The 18,248-nt window shown below is 50.8% G+C and overlaps 1 non-coding gene across 1 annotated transcript; it reads left to right on the forward strand.

The window, feature by feature from the left end:
- The first annotated feature begins 1,342 nt into the window (after positions 1–1,342).
- Positions 1,343–1,415, forward strand: TRNAG-UCC (transfer RNA glycine (anticodon UCC)). Its single transcript has one exon. It is a non-coding gene; the product is annotated as a tRNA-Gly (tRNA).
- The last annotated feature ends 16,833 nt before the right edge of the window (positions 1,416–18,248 follow it).

An 18,248-nucleotide genomic window follows, 5' to 3' on the forward strand; every position in this document is an offset into this window, starting at 1 on the left:
TAAGGAGGAGGCCACAGGCTTCCCTGTCCCATCTCTCCCCACTCCTCAGGTCCACAGGAGGACCTGCTGGGAGTGTGGACAGGTTCCCACAGTCCTACCGTTCTGTCCTGATACTTTCCTCTCTTTATCCCTTGGCCAGGAGCCTCACTCAGGCACCATGGCGAGTCCCCTGATTGCTGTCTAATTGCCTCCACCTAGATAGACTAACCCACTCCAGTACTCTTGCCTGGAAAATCCCATGGATGGAGGAGCCTGGTAGGCCGCAGTCCATGGGGTCGCTAAGAGTCGGACACGACTGAGCGACTTCACTTTCACTTTTCACTTTCATGCATTGGAGGAGGAAATGGCAACCCACTCCAGTGTTCTTGCCTGGAGAATCCCAGGGACGGGGGAGCCTGGTGGGCTGCCGTCTATGGGGTCGCACAGAGTCGGACATGACTGAAGCGACTTAGCAGCAGCAGCAGCAGATAGACTAAGCATTCTGAGCCCATCCCACAGATGAGAAAACTGAGGCTCTGGGGCATCCCTGGCCAAGGCCACACAAGGCCAGGGTTGTTGGAAGAGACGGAGGCAGCAGTCCAAGGCCTTGCCTGTCCATATGTCCTATGAAAAGATTCCTGCCCCTTCCCTAGACAAAGGCTGGATGCTGTGGTGGGAGACAGCTCTGCTGCCCTCCAGTTGGTTCTGAGAGGGGCAGATTCAGGACAGTTTCTCACGAAACTGGAACAAGGGCAGCTGTTTTGTCTGGCCTGGCTGAGCCCAGATGGCAACCGGGACTTTGGCCAGTATTCCCACCAGAGGAAGGGATGGAGTTCAGCATGATTTGGGGGGCTGGGCACCTGTTTTTCTCTGCCTGGCCCAGATGCCAGATGTGAGAGGCCACATTCTTGGGTGACTGCCCTTCAGGGTTCCCTCTTCCCTTCCATGTGCCTGTGGGGTTCCAGTCCACGGTGCAGCCCAGGCCCCTGAGCCTGAGCCTCCTGAAAAGGGCCTATCCTTATAGATGGTTTTAGAAGGCAGTGGCTGAGCTCAGGAGGCCTAAGTCTGAGACCAGGAGTCTTCTGGCCACTGGGGGCTGGTTTCTTGCAGTGTGACCTTGGGCAAGTCATCTCCCCTCTCTGGTTTCATCTTCCTTATCTCTCATTGGGGTTGTTAATACCCCTCAGAGGCTCAGGGAATGTAGACAGAGGAGGTCTAGCACAGGGCTTAGGTCAGAGTGAGCTCCCAATAGATTACTACTATTTTTGTTATATGATTTAATATTAACAGGATGTGTTTAGGGATGGGAGGGGAAGCTTACACGGCCTGAAGTCCTCTGCATAAAACCTAAGGCTCTGGGACTTCCCTGGTGGTCCAGTGGCTAAGAGTCTGCACTTCCAATGCAGGGGGCCCAGGTTCAATCCCTGGTCAGGGAACTAGATCCCATATGCCACAACTAAAAGTTCCCACATGCCACAACTAAGACCCAGTGCAGCCAAATAAATAAATTAAAATGAAAGTGTTAGTTGCTGAGTCATGTCCAACTCTCTGTGACCCCATGGACTGTAGCCTGCCAGGCTTCTCTGTCCACAGAATTCTCCAGGCAAGTATGCTGGAGTGGGTTGCCGTTTCCTACTCCAGGGGATCTTCCCAACCCAGGGATCAAGCCCGAGTCTCCCACACTGTGGGCAGATTCTTTACCATCTTAAACAAGTAAATATATATATAATATATATGTAAAACCTAAGACTCTTAGAAGCTTAATACAACCATCTCATCTAACTCCCCTTTAACTTCCCATCGTATAGATGGGAGACTAAGGTCCCAAGAGGCCAAGTAACTTGCCTAGGTAACCAGCACAGACTCCAACAGAGCCCAGCATAGAACCTAATTCATTCATTCCCTCCAGCAATCGTTTAGCAAGCACCTACTGTGTGGATGTGAGAGTTGGACTGTGAAGAAGGCTGAGTGCCGAAGAATTGATGCTTTTGAACTGTGGTGTTGGAGAAAACTCTTGAGAGTCCCTTGGACTGCAAGGAGATCCAACCAGTCCATTCTGAAGGAGATCAGCCCTGGGATTTCTTTGGAAGGAATGATGTTAAAGCTGAAACTCCAGTACTTTGGCCACCTCATGCGAAGAGTTGACTCATTGGAAAAGACTCTGATGCTGGGAGGGATTGGGGGCAGGAGGAGAAGGGACGACAGAGGATGAGATGGCTGGATGGCATCACTGACTCGATGGACGTGAGTCTGAGTGAACTCCGGGAGTTGGTGATGGATAGGGAGGCCTGGCGTGCTGCGATTCATGGGGTCGCAAAGAGTCAGACACGACTGAGCAACTGATCTGATCTGATCTGTGTGCCTGAGCCTGTACTAGAGCTGAGGAAGTGAGGATGGCTCCACCGGAGAGTGCCCCTGGTGTGGGCCAGAAAGGACAAGGAGGAATTCCTTCTCAGACAGTGGTGAGGAAGCAGAAGAGGCACTCACAGCTGGAGCAAAGACAATGTCCAAGACCAATCATAGGAGCATCAAGGTGAGCCTGGAAGGCTGGAGCGTGGGCTGCACAGGGGACCCTAGGGGTCAGTGGGGGATTCACATTCTCAGGGGTCTTGGATGCCATGCAAGGGCTGGACCTGCATTTGGGCCCTGTGCTGAAGATAATGGGAAATGAAGATTTGGGAAAGGCACTTTCCGGACAGAAACTGGAGGTAAGAAGATTGGGAAGACAGGCATTCTAGGTACAGAAAAGGGCAGGGATCTGGAGGCAGGCCTGGCTCCAGTAAGCACCTTTAAATGAGTGAGTAAGTGCAGCATGGCCTTTATCACTCATGCTGCCCTGTGGGTCCAAAACAGTGAGGATCAGAGTACCCTGCCACGTCCTGCTGATGGCACCTGTAGGGCAGGGGTGGAGACACAGAGCTGATACAGAGCCCTCTACCCACCCCATATGCCCCTCCCCCACTGCTGCAGGCTGATGACAGCCTACTCCCTGAGCACAAGGTTTGCCCACATGAAAGGGCACACAGGTGTGGGTCCAGGGAGACTTCTCTGATCTTTGCCCTTCTGACCTTTGCTGTGTGAGCTTGGAGGTACAGCCCTGAGTGATGAGTTTCTGGGACTCTGAGCAACAGACTCAGGGGTGAGAGTGTGGGTGTGTGTATGGGGTTCCTGCACCACCTCAAACACCCTTCCTTTCTTTCACTATTTGTTTTGGAACCTTTGCCTATGGGTCTCTGGGATCCCTGGTGTCATGGTTCTGGCATGTGACCTTCTTGGTGCCTGTAGGGTTGGGCTTGTATGTCTTTGTTCTTTCCCTAGCTGTAGGGCCACATTCCCTTGAGCCCATGTCCTCTCCTCCTGACCCCTCCTCATGCCTCCACACACATGACTGCCACCCCATGAGGGTCAGGCACACTGTAGGTGCTTAGTGAAGGCTGGCTTTCCCGGGGTGGCACCCCAAGCCCAAGCAGTGCTCAGCAGCGTCTGTTCACCGCATCTGTTGGCTTCCTTTGGGTCTCCACAGGGCAATGGGGCCGGGGCGGGAGCCCCTTCCCCAAGGAAATCAGGGTGGCTGGGGTTGGCCTGAGCCTCTGGGGCTCCTTGTCCTGTACCCCAGCCTTGGAAGCCCCTCTGTGGATCCAGGGACACCCCAGCCCTGTCCTGGGGAGAAAGATACACTAGGTGGGGATGTGCCCAGAAGAATCAGGAGTAGCAACACATGATGCAGCAGCTCAGGGTAGACCCACCTCTGCTGATGCCCGAGAGTACCCGTAGCATTCAGATGCAGGATCCTCTCTGCAACCCCAAGGCTGACTCCTGGAGTCTCTACCTCTTGCTGCTGTAAGATGAGGAAGTTTGGGGTGGGAAGTCACCATTACTTCCTCCCTCATCACCCTGCAATTGCTGACATGGTTGATTAGACAAGGAGGTGTGAGAGGCCTGGAGCGTGGGAGAGCCAGAGGGTGCAAGTGCACACGGCGGTGAGTGGAAGGTCAGGCTCCAGCCAAGCAAGGGTGCGCGACCTCCAGAGACGGCTCAGGCTCAGGCTCCAGATTTGCCCTTGAGGCACCATCATTCCCAGCCACCGCTGCAACGGCCAGCAACTGTCCTCGTAAAACCAAGGCCTGGGTGTCTGAAGGGAGGAGGGAAAGGGGATAGTGACTAGGAGGACAAGGATGGAGAATGTACTTTGGGTCCTTAGCATCCTTCACATTCTGGCTTAACACTGTGTCCAGGAGGCCCTGGAGAGCTCCCCATCAATTCTCCTGGCTCCCCAGAGTAGTCTTTGCCTCCGGGGCTGGGCAGAGGTGGATCTCTAGAGACTGTGGGGATCCTGAACTCTTGGAGCCTGCACTCAGAGGTCAGCCTCCTTGGAAGGGTCTCCTCCCCAAAGAACTCAATCTTCATCTGTGTCTAATAGTGGCCAGCAGGTGTGGGGCTGCCCAAGGTCACTGAATGGGCAGCAACATAAAACTTGACAATGGTTTCCCCCGCCCAGTGCCACAGAGCTCTGCTGGAAGGTAATTATAGATGGGATTATAGCCTGGGATGGCTAACTCTTTCCACAGCCCAGAGCTCAGCGGACCCAGAGGCCTCGGGGCTGCACAGAACCTCTGCCTGGCCCATCAGACTCTGCCCCAGGCCTTCAGGTTCAGGGCATCCCAAGTCCCCAGCCCTCCACCAGCCTTGATGCCTACCAATCTTAGAAGAGGTCCCCCAGGAGTCCAGGTGGAATCAGGACTCTGCAGAGGATGTGGTAAACATCAACTTGGTCTCCGATTAGAATCATAACAGGAACAATAATTCCAACCCTCACATATCAAGTATTCACTACCTACCAGGCCCTGAACTAACCCTTGATATTTATTAACTCACAGTCTTTCCACAAAGCCTTTACAATGTGGAGACCATCGTTAGCCCCGTTTTACAGGAGAGGAAACTGAGGCCCACAGAGGCAAAATGACATGCCGATTCTCACACAGCTAGGATGCGGCCAGACTGAGCCTCACATCCCAGACTATTCTGAATTCCAGGCCAGAGCTCATAGGCACTAGGCCAGGGTACCCCTAAAGTCACAGGAGCAGTTGGGGCCAGGGGAGCAGTTGGTAACTGGTCTGGGTGAAGTCAGATGAGTAATGGGTGTGGAGGTGTTGGCTGCTAACAGGGCGAGGACACAACACCCCTTCTGGAGGCTTGTTCCCCAGCAGTGAAGGCTTGTGCAGACCTTCCTGTGTGGCCTCACAGGGTGGATGTCCAAGGGGTAATGAGAAGCTGAGGGAACCAGGGTAGGCACACACAGGCTGCCCCACCATCGGCTCTCTGGAGCTTGTCCCTTCCCCAGAAACCTGCCCAGGTTCTCCCATCCCAAAGGGAGCATCCTGCCTGGCCCCACCTGCTCTGGCTCCACCAACATTCTTTCCCCACAACTTGGGAAGCTATGTGAGGGAGGGGCTCATGCAGGAGTTGCATCTGGTACCCTTCTGTGCCCCTTGCATTGCCCCAGGCCCAATGGGGATGCCCGAGTCTGCCAGACTTCATAGAAGGCTTGGGCCCCACCTCCTGCAGCACAAAGAGCCACCCCCTGGGTCCTTGCCAAGATTTATCTCTGGAATTTGCCTCTGAAAACTCTTGGTTCTTGCTGACTGGTGAGGGCAGAGCTGTGCCTGGGTTCAGGATCTCAGTCCATACTGCCCAGAAGTTCTCCTGCACATCTAACTTCTCACTTCCTGTCTGTCATTCTTTTCTATTCTCTTCTCCTTGTTCCCTTCCTGGTTCTTGCAAATGAAGAGTCCCTGGGTTCATATCTCCATCTCCACAATTAACTAAAGTAGAAATGACTTCTGTCCTGACCTTAGTAGTCAACAGTGAACCACGGGACTTCCCTGGTGATCCAGTGGTTAAGACTGCCTTTCAAGGCAGGAGGTGTGGGTTCGATCCCTGGTCAGAGACTTAAGATCCCACATGCCTTGGGGCCAAAAAAAAATTTCGAAACAATAAAGGCTTTAAAAACGGTCCACATAAAAAAAAAAAAAAAAAAAAACCTTAAAAAAAACAGTGAAACTTCAGAACTTTATCGGGTTCCTACTCTGTGCTGAGAGTGGAGGAGAGGTGAAAGGAGGGGCTGACAAATTGTGACATGGGCTACTGTGTCCCCCTCTGTACTGGTGGCCGATATTACTAATTGATCACAGCATTTCTGAGCCTGGAGGGATACAGCTCAGAATCCTCAACACAGCTGTAGGGAGCCCTTGGCAACCAGCTGGAATCGACACATCAGTTGAAACCCATTTACCCTCCTTCCTTTCTGCAGCCCACCTCCTGCCAAGGATTGAGGCCAGGGTCAGGCCAGGGCTTCTTGTGCAAAGCTGTCCTTGTCCTGTCCCACCTCTCACAGTCTGTGCCCTGATTTCCTTGTCCTCGTTCTCAGCACCTGACACGGGCTGGGGAGAGGGCAGACAGGATCATCTGTCTTTGCAGCTCAGCTTCCTCTGAGGCTGTGATGGCCTGGTTAGGGACTTGGCCCCGAATTGGTGCAGTTCCTTTGGACGGAAGGCATGTGGGCCACTGAGTGTAAGTACCTTCCAAAGCCACCTCCATCAGGGCCCCAAGACCCTCCCCAGAAACACATCTTTTCAGAGATGCTCTGGAGTCCAGAGAGTCCCCTGGCCTGGTCTCCTGCTCCCGAGGTGCTCACTGTGCATTCCTTCCCAGGTCGAGGGCAAGATCCTGACTGCTGCCTTGCCTTTTGTAGCCGTTCACACACATGGATTAACGTCTACTGGATGCCAGAGCCTATGGCAGGGGTCAAGGCCCTCCCAGCAGAAATACGTCCCAGATTCAAGGAGCTTGAGGTCTGTACAAGAAAGAGATGTGTTCCCAGGTAGAAAGTTGAGAAAGCCTTAGCCTCAGGGCCAGACAGGTGGGAAGTCAATCCCAGCACTGCCACTGGGCCTCGGTTTTCTCCTGTGTAAAATAAGGATGATTGTAATAAGAAACTCAATAACCCCAATAAGACTTCACAGACTTATTTAAAGATTAAACAAGATAATTTATGTTATTCTTCAACACTGTTTATTGAGCACCTACTATATGCCATGCTTTGCCTTTAGCTCCAGGGAAACGATTGCTCTCTTGGAGCTGAGAATCAGAAGGAGAGCAGGCAAGTCACTAGGAAATGACCACCTCCAGGAAGCAGAGCTCACATGGGGGAAGCTTAGGTACTATGAGAGCCAGGAGAATGCCTGACTCCACCTAGGAAATCAAAGAAGGCTTCCTGGAGGAGGTGACTCTTGAAGGAGGAGGATGAATTAGCCAGACTTAAGGAGAAAGGTGTTCGAGGCAGAGGGAGCAGCCTGAGCAAAAGTTTAGCAGTGAAGATGGTGCATATGAAAGGGCTCAGCACTGGGCCTCAGCATTTGTTTAAAAAGTGCAAGGCAGGAGAGGGGGCCCAGACAGACTGACCTGGGTGCTGGATGTGGGGCAGATGAACTAGGTCGGGTGCATCTAGGGAGCTGCATTATTTACCGTCCCATCTATAAAATATTTACACGGGCTTCCTGATGATTTATGGTGTTTGTTTTCCTGCCTCTGGGCTCCTGGCAGGTAAACCACGTGCCCTGCAGCTCACCCTTGGGAGGAGTTCCAGGGCACCTGCATCAAGCATCTAACTGGGCCAGGAGGAGGGCTCTGTCCAGCAGGCCAGGCCATTCAGCAGCTCCGAGCTCTTCTAATGAGATGTGAACCCCACAGACCTCAAGTCCACGCCCCAGAATCCCCGAGGCAGAGCTGGGAATCCAGGTAGCAAAGGTCTGGGCTGTGGGGAGGGGCAGACCCAGACAGACGGTGGCCCAGAGCTCCCTGGCTATGTGCCAGACCACGCTCACCTTGTCTTCTCCCCTGTAAGAGGGGGTTCATGGTGGTGCCGTGTTTGGAGGAGTAGATTGAGGTCACATAGCACAGGGTGTTAGCTCAGGGACAGGAAGCTTGCAACTCTTACATGTTTCTTTAAATGTCTGCCAAGTGTAATATTAGGACAACCTGTCACCTGGAGCACACGTAAGAGAAGAGCACAGCTCTTATAAAGTGATTCAAACGTGTTTTATGTGGGAAGCACGCGCCTTTTAACTTGTTGGGGTTGAGAGCCAAGAGCCTGCAGAAACCTTAGATGGGCCTGACCTCAGCCTCCAACAGAAGGTGACTTGCTGTCCTCTCGGCTCGGCACCTCTCTCAGAATCCTTCTAAAAATCTTATCATATCTCTTGAACTGGCCCACTTTCCTGTCCATTTCTGGAAAGGAAAAAAAGGAGAAGCTCCAGATAGAGGGAGGGAGGTGGGGCAGAAGGCTTGAGGGGAACCCGGCCCAGGCTGGGTGGTGCCTTCTCCTGCTCTGAGAGGGAACAGCCCTCAGCCAGCGAAAGTGGAGCTGGGGTGGGAGGTCTAGCCCCATAGCTGATGGGCTGGCAGGCTTGTGAAGACTGGACCACAAGGAGAAGAGGGCACTGGGCTGGGTGACTCCAACCTGAGACAGCAGGATGGACAAGACATCAGATGGGCAGGTACTGTGAGGTCAGCAGATTCCTGAAAGCAGCTTCTGGAGAACTGTGGTGTGGACGTGGATGAGAAATCAGCCCACACACTCAGGGTCTTCTTCCAGGGCCTGCCTGGACCAACTACCAACCTCACCATTGAGCAGATGCCAAGCTAAGGCCAGAGAGAGTAGGGATTAGCAGGCCATGCAGGATCAGAATGGGAGCAGAACCCGGGGGAATCCATGCCCTTGCTCTAAGAGTCACAGATCCGCGGACTTTCAGAGAGCAAGTGTCCTCAGGAACTGTCAGATCTGACCCCTTGCTGCAGTAGATAGCAGAATGTGTCCATCCCGAGCCTGCGTGGATGCTAAGTCACTTCAGTTGTGTCCAACTCTGTGCGACCCCATGGACTGTAGCCCACCAGGCTCCTCTGTCCATGGGGTTCTCCAGGCAAGAACACTGGAGTGGGTTTTCATGTCTTCCTCCAGGGGATCTTCCCCATCCAGGGATCAAACTCGTGTCTCCTACGTCTCCTGCATTGGGAGGCGGGTTCTTTACCACTAGTGCCACCTGGGAAGCCCACCCCAAACCTACTTACTTCAGATCATTCCTCACCCTTACCCTGCTCTGATGCTTGTCTATGGCAAAGGGGTCAACCTCTTCGGGCTGCACTCCTTAAACTTCCGTGGCTTAGTTTACTCATGGAGGGCACAGGGAGAAAGATGGAGGGAGAAAGGAAGAGAAATGCCTTAGGCAATGTTTCCAGCAGTGGCAGCCTCTCCTCTGTGACGTCCGATCCCTCTGAACAGGCTCTATGTGATTCTAGCTTCTTCTGGATACCCAAGTATCAGTCAGTCACACTTTAGTGAGAATCAGCTGATGAAGTTCCTTAAGTTCACTGCATTCCCAGATAGCCCTCCACAAAGCAGGGAGAGGCTGGCACAGAGTGAGGGTGAGGAAGGTAGATTCCCCCAAGGGAGAAGGGGCTGAGGACGCACAGGATGGATGCCCCAGGCAAGCCCTCTGATCCCAGACAAGTGGCCTTACCTCTCTGGACTTCAGGCTCCAATAGGAAAAGAGAAGCCACTTTAGGTATTTCAAATAGAGGGAGTTGAATGTAGGGAGTCCATTACACAGGTGATGGAAAAGTGGAGGAGCTATCAGGGAAAGGAATGGCAACCCAGAGAGTAGCACCAGCAGGAATCCACCATGCTTACAGGCTAAAGGGACAAAGGAGGATCGAGTGGTGTGCACACGCCACCCCCGGAGATCCCCCACCTCCCAGAGCCAGCAGCCTGGTGGATTTTCCCCTCCTTGTTTCTCAACTCGGTGGTTCCAGCAGCAACTTCCCCACTGAGCACGTACTTCTGTCCTTTGGCTGCAGCTCTGGGGCACAGCTGTCTGGAAAAACCTTCAGTTTCCTTTACCCAGCTGGTCTGTGAATGCGAGAGGCTAGGCCTGTGCATTGCCCCAGAGTTCCCAGAGAGAGAGTCAGGGGCTGCTGCCCAAACCAGGGACTAGGGCAGAGAGAGCTGAGGACTGAGCCTCTCTGAGCAAGGCCCCAGAAACCGAGGAAGTTGAAATCTCTGCCCTAACTTCTTAACTCCAAACAGTACCGCTCCCTCAGGGTCTCGAAGCCAGTGCCAACCAAGTTGCCCACAGATCTTTACTGAGCACCTCCTGTGTGCCAGGTACCATTAAGTCACTTTGGTTTTACCTGACTCCAAACCTGCGAGGTGGGTATTATCACATAATCCCATTTTGCAGATGGGGAAATCAAGATTCTAAAGGGCTAAGTCACTTGCCCAGGCTCCCTACACTAAGATAGGGCTGTATCATTTTACATCTCTTCCCTCAGAGCCTTGAGGGATAGACATGGAGGACCCTTGGCATTACCATTTCAACATGGTGGCTTCAAGTGCTTGAGAGTGACCCCAGAGGTTGGGGATTTTCTGTAGCATTGCTGAGGCATGAATTTGAACCCTGCATAGGTAAGGCTGGTGGTGGGAGGGAGTTACTGACTTTGAAGCAGGCTAAGCATTTCACCAGCACCCTGTGTGAAAGCATGAGGGGCTATTAGGCTCTGGAGTCACGTTACCCACCCCACTCCACAGTTGCTTGACCGTCAGCCAGTCCCTTTACCTCCTCAGCTATAAGAGGAGATACATAATCCTGACCTAGAAGGGTTCTTTTGAAGACTACAATCACGTATGTAAAAGTTCCAGTGCTCTGGTGCCTCGTAGGGGCTCTTAGGACAGTGATGTTATCTTGGCTTTTGTAAATGGTAGCATAATTCAGGGTTCTGTGGTAAGTTGTGAGGTCCGAATTAGTAGGAGCTCCAAGGGCAGGCAGTGTGATCCTGGGGGGCAGGATGTTCAGAAAGGTCCACGTCGGTGAGATTCGTAGGGCAGGCAGACAGGAGGCACTGGGTTGTGTGTTCAGAGCCTCTAGTCTTTGGGGTCACAGAGGCCTGGATGCAAACGGCAGCTCTGCCCCTTCCTTGTGCGTGTTACTTCAACAGGGCCTCACTTTCCTTGTCTATAAACTAAATGAGACATTAATGCCCATTTCCTAAGGTGTGTTGAAGAGGTTAACTGCAGTAATACACCTGGTATGTGCCTGGCATGGGCGAAGTGCTTAGCAATCATCAGTAGTTAATATTATTTACAACATCACGGGTTATTATGACTTTCATGAAGGTTGGAACAGCATTTCAGGACATGAGTGGAGGTTCCTCCACAGCCCCAGCAGTGATTCCTGGGTCCCAGCCGCCTTGGGCCCACTTGCTTACCAGCTCTGGTCTTCTCTGAGGGAGATTTCTCTAGTCCCCACGGGGAGGAGGTTTTTCTCCATTACTTCTCATCAGAATTGGACTAGGGGAGCGGTGGAAGCCTTCTGGCCCATGGTACTTGTGACAGTTCCACCTGTCCCTAGAAGGTCACCAAGAAAAGAGGTCTGGAGGGACTTCTCTAGTGGTCCAGGGGCTAAGATGCCACACTCCCCATGCAGGGGGCCCAGGTTTGATCCCTGGTCAGGGAACTAGATACCGCGTGTTGCAATTAAGACCCGGCACAGGCAAATACATTATATATATATATATTTTAAAAACTAAAGAAAATGGGTCTGGAGACCCAGCTGACAGGAACTGGCTCCCGTACCCTGGCGTCAGCTCAAATGTCACTCTGTAGAGCCCCTTCCTGTCACTCTGTTGAAGGAGGCCTCAGGATCACATCACCCTGCCTTCCTGACTTCAAGGCTCTGATCAGAATCTGGAATTATCTTATCAGCTGGGCTATAGGTTTACAGTCTACATTTCCACACTAGGAGGAAAGCTTCTTGAGGCAGAGTCCTGGTCTGTATCTTAGAGCCCAGTTTGGTGTGTAGCTCTCAACACGTCCTCAGGAAACATTTGCTGGATGAATGAATGGATGATGGCCGGGGAGGTAGAAGGCATGTCTTGGTGGGAAGTACAAGACCACTGGACAGAGGGGTGAAGGCTGAGTCCATAAGCCCAGCTCTGCCCCAACCAGCTGTGTGACCCTGGGCCTCAGTCTCCCCATATGGACCAGGAAGTCTTTGTGGGGAGGAGCTACAAGTCCCTTCAGTTTCCAACTTCCTGTGCTTCCATGAGGTCCCAGAAGCAGCAACTCTAGGAAGCCTCGTGGGCCCTCTGAGAAGCACGGCATCTCCATGATAAATGCAGCTGGTGTATTTTGAAATACATTCTTGATTTGATTGTGTCTGGGCTTTGAGTGACTAAGCACAGAGAATTCTCCCTTCCCTCAGGGCCACCACCATTAGTGAGTGACTCGGAGCACCTCCCCCATGAGCACATGCACACATGCACTCACTATCAAACCTGCTGTACACACTCACATACACTTGCTCATGTGTGCACACCATACGACACAAGTGAACACACACACGTACTCATACACATATTCTCACTCAGACACACACACATGTACACAGATGCTTACTCACACATGCACACATATGCACTGGCATAAACACATGCATGCAGTCACACACTTTCGCACTCCTATATGCTCACACTCATTTGCACACTCTCACATGCACTCACACTCACACGTAAACTCACAATGCTTATGTATTCAGTCACATGCTTGCACGTGCTCAGACTTCACCTTATATACAAAAGAACTCACAGACTCAGCCTGCATATACTCACACATACACTCACACACATTCATGCATATCCACTCTCATACTCACACATACTGACAATTACTATCACACATGCTCAGTCATACAAACATGCACACACTCACACACATGTACACACATCATTCAGTTGCACAAACCTAACCTCCACCCATCTGCAGCTTGCCTCTCCAGACCTGCCCAGGCCTGGCCCCATCTGATGGCTGCTAGCTGCTCTCTCTTTTCCTTCTTGGTTCTATTTATTTTTCTTAGCCACAGTGAGCATATTTGGAGAAGGATCTATTTTCACTCTATCTGGAAACATACTTCCCCTCGGCCATGAGCTTGTCAGATCAGTGAGAAGGTGCCTGGCCGCCGTGGCACAGGCTGAGGAGAAACCGGGATGGAGACCAAGAGCCCCGGAGGCCAGACAGCTTCCTAGGATAGTCTGGCCTTCCCTGCGGCTGAGGCCGCTGCCTCTGAAATTCTTTTTGCATAACCCTGAGCTCAGGATGGCTCCTCCCCATAGAGGCAGCTGTGGCTGGGAGTCTGGCCCACCTCTTTGCTCCTTTCATATGACATGAGGGTGGCCCTGACTCCTTATGACCTCTCTTTTCTAGGAAGGAGTCAAGCATTTGTAAATCATCTTGTCCCTCTCAGTTTTCAGATGACATGAGTTATATCTAGTGAACATTTCCTTTTTCCCAACCTGTGTAAACCCCTTTGCATACCTCATTTCATTTCAGCTTCATAAGGGACTCAAGAGACTGTGCTGTTAGTTTCCCATTTCACAGATGAGAAAACTGAGGCTCAGTTTTCTGTCATGTGCTTTAGGCTTGTCAAGAGACATGCCTAAAGCACACAGCAGTCTGGGCTAGAGCAGGGTCCATTTATCTTCCTATTGTTTAGGCTCCAGAAGCCTCGCTGTCCCCAGCACTCTCCCTGCAGAGCTGCTTGGAGATGACCAGGGACTGTGTGGGAGCTCTGGCTGGGTGGTCATGGGTTTAAATTGGGACTCCCTGTGGGTACATACCCAGAGGGTGCCTCCTCTGTTGGTGACCTGGGTGGCTGCCATGCCCAGTCAGCTTCTGACTGCCAGGTATCAATCACACTGGTGCTGAGTGTGGCAGGGCAGCCAATGGGCAAGGCAGGCCCCTGGAAGGGTACATGGCACAGACAGAGCCTCCGAAACCCAAGGCCCTTCTCCAGCTTGTGCTTCCTTCCCTTCTGGATCAGAGTGCCTTCTATCACACACATGCTCCAGTGTGACAATCCTGGGAGGGGAGCAGGGTAAGCCTTCCTGCCCCAAGCAGAGTCCATGGCTCTGTGTGCCCCTGCCCATCCCAGTACGTCAGTACACAGTAGGTGCTCAGTAAATGTTAGCTAAAATAAAAAGAATTTTTAAATGGCAAAGGATTTCAAGAGACATGTCTCTCAAAAAAATATACAGATGGTCAACAAGCACATGAAAAGTTGCTCAACATCATAAGCCATTAGGGAAATGCAAGTCAAAGCCACAGTGACATGTCACTTTACAACCCAAGAGGATGGCTGTGATCAAAAACATGGATAATCAAATGTATCGGTGAGGATGTGGAGAAATTAGAACCCTCATACACCGCCACTGGAAGTGTAAAATGCTACAGCCACCGTGAGAAACAGGTTCACCACAAGACCTCAGGTAACACGTGGTCACCACAAGACCACAGCAGTTCTGTTCCTAGGTACATAACCAACAGAACTGAAAGCGTACGTCCACACGACTGTCTGGATACCAACGTTTATAGCAGCATTACTCATAATAACCAAAGTGTGGAAACAACTCAAATGTCCATCAACTAACGAATAAACAAAATATGGCATACCCGTAAAAGGGAGTATTGTTCAGCTATAAAAAGGAATGAAAAATGATATCCGCCACAGCATGGATGACTCTACAAAACATTATTGCTAAGTGAAAGATTCTAGGTGCAAAATACCTCATTCTATATGATTCCATTTACAGGAAATGTCCAGAACAGGCAAATCCAAGGAGATACAAAGTAGATTGGTGGTTGCCAGGAGCTGAGGAGAAGAGGTAAAGAGGAATGTCTGCTAATGAATACAGGGTTTTGGGGTTTCTTTTGGGAGTGATGAGAATGTTCTGGAATGAGATAGTGGTGAAGGTTGGACAATGCCATCCAACCATGAAAATGCTGACACCCACTGAATTGTAAACCTTATTTTTTATTTTTTAATATTATGTTTTACTTTATTTCATTATTTCTTATTTTTTATTGAAATATAGTTCATTTCAATTAAATTGTACACTTTAAAAGGGGTGAATTTTACGGTATAGAATTATGAAAATAAGTTATATTTTAAAATACTCAAAAAGCCTAACCAAAAAAACCTCCAGATAATCTATGGTGGGGAGGATGGAGTTCCAAATGCTTTTCCAAGGTCACAGGGAGAAATGATGTCAGTGCTGTTGATGCAAATGCAATGAAAATGACACTCCTAGCTATTTGTTGAGCGTTCTCAGGCGATGTGCCTGGCAGTTTGGAAACATCTGCATTCATTCTCTCATGTAACTCTCATCATAATTCGTGGGGAAGTATTATTATCATCCCCATTTTACAGATGGGAAAGCAGAGGCTCAGAGAAATGAACTGTCTTGCCTAAAAGACATGTGAATTTAGATCAGTCATCTCCAAATGGTTGAGAAAAATGATTCTATGTGACTTATTTTTTAAAACATTATTATTGTCTGTTTTGGTTTTTACATGGCACTTGCACCCTCAATGCAAGAAAAAAAGACAAGAATGCAAGTTGGTGCTACTGCCACCAACAGGCTGTCAGGGCCAAGAAGGGCCTGCCCTGGCTTCCAAGTCCATTCTGGTCCCCAGGCTCAATCCTTGTCTTTTTCAGGGACAGGTGCTGACAAGCAGCCTTCAAGAAACCGGGCTGGAAAAGCCTGAGGGTAACTCTCCATGCTGGGCTGTCGTTCCAGAGGGCAAGAAATACATCACTGCTCAGGATAAGGGCCTCCACTGGCTCTGGTCCAAATTCTTTGGGGTTTTGGATAAACAAAGACTGCCCCATTTCACCTCTGTGTGACCTTTCTACATGTGTAGCCCTGGGTCAGAAGACCCAGGTCCCAGGAATAGCCCCTTCCTACCTAGCCTGTGAGAAGCCCTGAGTGTCTGTGCCGGGTCCAGGCCAGGGGCAGGAGGGTGCCCGAGGCATTTCCTCCCTGGAGCTTTGTGAATTGCTAAGAAGCAGCTTGCATAAAATGATACAGCGGAGGCCTTTGAGGTCTGATAGTCTGAGCTCAATCGCAGCTCTCCTGCCTTTTGGCTGGGTAGCTATGAGAATATCACTTTACTTTTGTAAGCCTCAGTTTCTTCATCCATGTGTTGTTTGCTGCTGTTATATCTGGCTTTTTTGCGACTCCAAGAACTGTAGTCTCCCAGGCTCCTTTGTCCATGGGATTCTCCAGGCAGAAATACTGGAGTTGGTTGTCATTCGCTTCTCCAGGGGATCTTCCCAATCCAGGAAAGAACCCAAATCTCCTGCGTTGCAGGCAGATTCCTTACTCTCTGAGCCACCAGAGCAAGTCACTTTACTTTTCTAAGCCTCAGTTTCTTCATCTGTAAAATGGGATAATAACTCAGAAGATTACTAAATAACTGTTATAAACCCACCATGTAAGATTGTTGAGAAAATCAATTGAGGTGATGCACAAAAAGTGGAGTCCTGACTAAACAATATTAACCAATATTAATACAATATTATTAAACAATAATAACAATATTAACACTTAAGGGGACCGTAGACCCAGAATCAGAAAGTCCAAAGGCTGACTCCCTGAGGTGGCACGCGTCCATGTATACCTGCGTGCACGCACACATTTGTTTCCCCATATGTTCACTGGTTGTGTACAATACACGTGATCTAACACTCAAGCTTTCATATTTGTGCTCACACATAAACCCACAAGCACATGCGTATGCATGTGCGTGCACACAGACTTTGTCTGAGGGCAGACCCTGGCAAATACATCTGCACACATGTACAGATGCACACTCACCTCCTGTCATGCATGTGAACGCATGTGCCTGAATTTGTTTCATTCACAAATGCACGTTCACACCCACGAACTTGCTATTCTCAGTGCCACCAACTGTGCGCTGGTCACAGACCAGTGAGGAAGGACCTCACTGGGTCCCCCAGTGGGCTTGGCAATCTCCACCTCTGCATTCTCTGCCTGCTTGTCCCACTGTCTGACCATGCCTTCTTGCCCTTCAAGGTGCAGCTCAAAACAGGCTCCAGCAGGAAACCTTCCCTTATACCTTATGCCTCAGCATAGAGTGGTGGCACAGGAATAGACACTGAGTTGAAATGAAGCAGACTGATGAGCAGACATTGCAATTTATTCTCTTATCTCTGCACAAATCAAAGCCCACAGGAGCCAACGAAGCCAGGGTCCTGTGGCTGCTCACCCCCAGGCCCTGGGCAGACCCGGGGACCCAGGGGGTGCACTGTGCACCCTTCCTGGTACAAATCTTTCCCAAGCGGGGATGTCCCCAGTGGTCCAGTTGAGGGGTGCAGGTTTGATCCCCGGTCAGGGAAATAAAAAGATCTCGCGGACATTCAAGGTGGTCAAAAGATTTTAAAATTTAAGTAAATAAAAAAAAAGCCAAAAAAATATTTCCCCAAGGCCCTCACACAGGCCCTACCTCCAGTCCCTGCTGCCTTGACCACTGAACTGCACCCCAATCCTGAGAGCAAGACTCCTTGTGGGCTGGACGGGCCTGGGAGCAGATCTCAGGACTCAGTTTGCTTGCTTTCAGCAGACAGAATTTTCCAGCCCACCAAAGGAGGTAGATTTTCCAAGGTGCCTGGAGATCTGCTCTCAGGCTGTGCTTCCCAGAGCTTGGTTCACTGTATCAGAACCATCCAGGTTAATGCATATTCCTAGGCCCACCCTAGTCTTTTTGACTCAGAACTGCTGAAGTGAAGCCCCAAAACTCAGCACTCACAATAAACACTCTGGTTCAGTCCTGGTTAAGGGTCTGAGAGTCACACATCCCAGAGCAAATTCTGGCACCGCCATTTACTAGCCCTTAGGCAGGTCCTTAACCCTACTAAGCCTCAGCCTCCTGGTCTGTAAAATGGGGATAATAACAGTGTGTACCCTGTGGGGCTGCTGTGGGAGTAAAATGAGATCATGAAAGAGAAATGTGCAGCACAGTGCCTACCTGGGCTCAGCAAACATGGATTATTAGTAATACAACTGAATCCTCACGCCCAGGGACTTCTGAGAGAGGGACTGATTCTTGAGTTTCTTTTGCAGGGAGGGCCCTGGTGAAGATCCTCTGGGCAGCAGAACCCCTTGGCAGGGCAGGGCTAGTGGCTGGTATATGGGACCATGCCTTGCTGTCCTGCCTTCACGCAGCTGAGGTCCAGGGCTCCACTTGCTGTATCTTCTGTTCTGCTTCCCCACCCACCAGCCACCTCCCTCTCTGTTCTGATGCCCCAGGAGTCTAACTGGCTTGGCAACAGCCCTGGCACTCCCTCCAGCTTTGTAATAAA

This window comes from Bos indicus, chromosome 22 (genome assembly GCF_029378745.1).
Source record: "Bos indicus isolate NIAB-ARS_2022 breed Sahiwal x Tharparkar chromosome 22, NIAB-ARS_B.indTharparkar_mat_pri_1.0, whole genome shotgun sequence".
NCBI lineage: Eukaryota > Metazoa > Chordata > Mammalia > Artiodactyla > Bovidae > Bos > Bos indicus.